The 4,740-nt window shown below is 44.8% G+C and overlaps 1 non-coding gene across 1 annotated transcript; it reads right to left on the reverse strand.

Moving 5' to 3' along the window:
- Nucleotides 1–614: 614 nt before the first annotated feature.
- LOC125597011 lies at nucleotides 615–721 on the reverse strand. The gene has a single exon (XR_007331392.1). It is a non-coding gene; the product is annotated as a small nucleolar RNA R71 (small nucleolar RNA).
- Between the last annotated feature and the right edge of the window lie 4,019 nt (nucleotides 722–4,740).

The following is a 4,740-nucleotide window of genomic DNA, read 5'->3' on the forward strand; positions in this document are numbered from 1 at the left end:
GACCTTCATCGTCGATCGATCCTAATCGTTCGACAACGATCGATATTACACCGCGTACGTCGATCGATACCGTGTCGTCAAAAATGGTAAACGTTATTATTCTAACACAGGACGAGAACGGAAACCTGTATGACCAGGACGGTCATCTGCGTAATGCAACAGGTCAGAAAATAGACGCTCAGGGGACTGTAATCCCTGATGCTGATGCTACAGGAGTTGATCAACCTGTAGACGAGGACGCTCGATCGAAACCACTGGCCGACTACAATCGCCCAGATGAGTACTATTCCAACAGATCAGCTATTCGACTTCCGGAGATCCAGAAGCAGAATTTCGAGCTGAAGCCTCAATACTACACTCTCGTGTCGCAGATACCCTACTCTTGGTTACTGCACGAGCATCCTATGGACCATTTAGAACGGTTTGAGGATTTAATCGCTGCTATTCGGATGGAAGGAGTCCCCGAAGATTACCTGCTGTGCAAGCTCTTCAGATACACGCTGAATGGAGAAGCGATGCACTGGCTTAGGCAGCTACCCACAGGATCCTTAACATCCTGGGCCGACATCAAGAATGCTTTCTTACAAAACTTCTTCGATGAGGTGCACACTGAAGAACTTCGAAACAAAATTTCCACATTCTCGCAGGAGGCTGGAGAGTCCTTCAAAGATGCGTGGATTAGATTTAGGTTCTTCCAGCGAGACTGTCCACACCACGGATTTAACGAAGTGCAGCTGCTAAGCACTTTCTTTCGAGGTCTCGCCTTACAGTATCAAATGGCTCTTGATACGGCGAGTGAAGGAAACTTCACTACTCAGAATCCGTTAGAAGCTGTGAGACTTATCGAAAACCTTGCTAACAGCAGCAGCACCAAAAACACTGACTCTGAACAGAAGAAGTCTGTAGCTTCTATCGGGAAGGAACAGATGGACGAAGTAAGAGCTAAGTTAGATGTGGTGCACGAGCTTCTTAGGAAGCAAGTCTGTTTAGCTGAAGGAGAAGTAGCAGATACGGAAGGAGAAGAAAATGTGAACTACATCAGAGGTATCGGATTCCAGAAATTTGGAAACCAGGGCGGAAACAGAAACTTCTTTGGAAATGGTCAAAGAAGTAACCAGAGTTCACAATTTCAAAAACCCTTCAACAACAGCAAAAGCTACTCGAACTCCTACTACCAGAATCCACCACCCCAGACTCAGGAAAGCAAGATCGAAGAAATGCTTGATCGAGTACTGTTGGGACAACAACATATCACCGTGGATTTCAACGGTAAAATAGACTCCGCCTACAACAATCTGAACACCAAAATCGAGACCTTAGGGACTCAGGTGAGAACACTTGAAACACAAGTGATTCAGACTGGCGAAACTATAAAGTGGCAAGAAGCTTTCGCTAGAGAGGCAGGAGCTGACAAAGGAAAACACCACGTAAATGCCATCATAGATGATGATTTCTAGCAAGTGGTGAGACATTAAAAGCTTGAGGAAGGAGACTTCAAAATCGAAAGATCCATGAGTCTCGATGGATCCCAATAGTGTCGACCGATGTCGATGAAGTCGCATCGATCGACAGACCATGACGAAGATCGATGGATGGATTACTCCAGTTATCGATCGACGTCGTCCGCTAAATCGACTGAATGCAATGCAGTTCGAAATCTAACTCATGAGGAATTCTATGATAAAATCGATCGATCGATTGACCCAACCATCGATCGACAGAGTGAGTCCGACGTCGATCGTCACAACACACCTCCCATCGATCGACAGGCACCTCTGACATACCGAGTGCGGTTACCCTCAGTCGATAATGACTATATCAACGCACTCAAACCACCACCTAAACCAATAGATAGCCCACCCGAACCAAAACCCAACCCTTTAAATAGTTCACCAGAACTAGTTCAAGAAGATCAGGAAACTGAAGGGAGAAGGTTAAGGAAAAGAAAGGAGAAAATTCCTAAGTACCTTAAGAGGGAAGCTAACGATAAGGAGATGGATGGTTTCCCTAAAAGAATCCTCAGAATCCCAATCGAAAAACCTTTTGATGAAGCTTACTTCACACACAGGTTGTGGATGTTCTTCAGAGAAACAAAGGTAACTGAGGAAGACATTAGGAGAATGTTTCATCAAGTCAGAGAGAAGATGAGACACAGGATCACATTGTCGAAGAAGAGTGATCCTGGGAAGTTTGCAATACCATGCGTAGTCAAGGGTGTTGAATTTCCCCATTCAGTGTGTGACACAGGAGCATCAGTTAGTATCCTCCCTAGGATCATGGCAGACCATCTTGGTTTGACCATCGAACCTTCAACACAATCCTTCACCTTCGTGGATCTTTCAGAAAAACAATCAGGAGGTATCATAAGAGATCTGGAGGTACAGATTGGTAATGCCCTTGTCCCGGTAGATTTTCATGTCTTCGACATCAAACTTAACTGGAACTCTTCACTTCTGCTTGGAAGATCTTTCCTAGCTACAGTAGGAGCTGTATGTGACATGAACAAAAACAAATTGTGTCTGATGCTGATAGACCCCAACATCCACTACGACCCTATCCGACCTAAGAGAAAAATTATTAATTATGTGGATTACGGGAAAGAACTTGGCTTCATTGGCGCATGCCATTGTGGAGCAGAGTACGAATCAGAGTACGAAACAGAGTACGAAACAGACTACTCGGAATCGATCGAAACCCACACCTTTCCATCGATCGATTCCAATGAGTCAACGGTGACCGATGACCGCAACAAAACGTCGCTCGACGTTGATCAGCCGGTTGACCATTTCGCTCTACCTAATCATTGTTATCCACACTTTGCCTTCCAACCTCCAAGCAAGAGAGGACGTGATGATTATTCCATAGGCAGTTGGGCAGACAGTGGTTTCCATGAAAGTTTTGCAGTTGACACTGTAATTACTTCACCTAACGAGGAACATACAGAAGAATACGATGAGGATTATTGGAAGGAACGTGCAATAGAAATGTCTTTGCAGGATGAAAGATTTGAAACACATAAGTTCACCAACACGTTTCCAACATCGTTCGAGAAGTGCACTCCACATCGGTCGATACCCACCCTCGTCCAGCAAAACAACCGCTCACATCGATCAACACCCATATAGGAACATCGATCGATATTTGCGCCGGAGCAAAAATCCAGGAGCAGGAGAATATTCCCTCTCCAACTAGGTTTATAGATACCTATTTAAAACGTTTTGCACCCCTGAAACCACCTCCACACACCAGAGCAGACACACAAGCAGAAAAGATGAACACTCTTCCGTCTACATCAACAGGAAAATCCATGAAGAGCAATCATCTCAAGAACACAAGTTCTGCAGAAATTATTCTGCCCTCGATCGATGCATCTGTATCAACATCGATCGATACTACTCTTAAACCTAATCTTTCTATTTCTAAATTGAATGATAATGCAAACATTGATTACGGTTTTCTAACACCTGATGCATTTGGTATTTTCAGGGACCCAGATGGCAACGCACGTGCAATAGATGGAAGGATCTTACAAGTGTCCAGAGAGGACATAGCAGATATCCTTCAAGTGGCCAATGGACCTGACAACCTATTCTCACAGAAACGTGGCACTCCAGACGTCATTCAAACCAATCCAAACAAACACGTAGGAGTCACCGCAACAGAAATCAATCCATATCTATCATGCCAACCAAAAGGCCAAGCATCGATCGACGGGACAACTCAGACATCGATCGACAGGATAACACCAACGTCGACCGATAAGGATGACCAGACGTCGATCGACAGACGTTATGAATTTGGATACCGCGCTTTTGACATGTACGGAGCCAGAAAGTTCACTTGGGAACGAAGGGACGAGTATGGAGTCTACAAAGATGAGTGTGGACACGCACGAGGCGTAGCTGGTGAGATGATACCTGTCACAAAGGACGACATCAGGAAATTACTGGAAAGAGCATCTCTTTTTGAAGAGAGCCACATCTGTCTTCCAGAACAAGCCACTTCCTTCACACTCACAAGACTGGCACCAGAACTCTACACCAAAGATGAAATCAACGAGATGATGACTGGTATTTGTGGAGCTCAGGAAAAACTGGGAGAGGAGCTCAAATCATTGGTAAAGATACACATCAACCTTTGGATAGAGGCTACAATGAGCTTTTCAGAAGTATGGTAGAAATGAGGACAGAAATTGAGAGTTTACGACAGCAACTTGAGAAGGAAGCCACGATCGACGCACCACATGCACCATCGATCGACGTCAGTCTTCCGACAGCCCAGATCCCTGCAGAACCTCAATGTTCAGCAGAACACAAGGATGAATGGGAAGTCTCATACATCAACACGAGAATAAACGACATGTACTACCCTCTCAACAACAACGTGGACTGGCTGAGCACTAAAATTGAGCTACTACAGTAAGATCTGGACACCATTCGCAAGAAGGACCAACAACCAGCCACATCGATCGACGTGTGTACCATCACATCGCTCGACGCTAAGATAGGCTGCATACTTACGACGACATGCATGACCGCTTCGTATCACCAGTCATGCTATATTTAAACAAATTGTCTAGTCAAATACTTCATGCCCAAAGGGATATTGATAAAATTACTAATGAAAATTTTTTACAGGCAAACTCATTTTCGATCGACAGGCTACGAGGGCCATGGATCGATGGCAAGAATCCTGTGGAGTTACTTCCCTACACAGCAGCAGAGGTTGACAAGATCACAT

The sequence above is a fragment of the Brassica napus genome, unplaced genomic scaffold, assembly GCF_020379485.1.
Source record: "Brassica napus cultivar Da-Ae unplaced genomic scaffold, Da-Ae ScsIHWf_1361;HRSCAF=1935, whole genome shotgun sequence".
NCBI lineage: Eukaryota > Viridiplantae > Streptophyta > Magnoliopsida > Brassicales > Brassicaceae > Brassica > Brassica napus.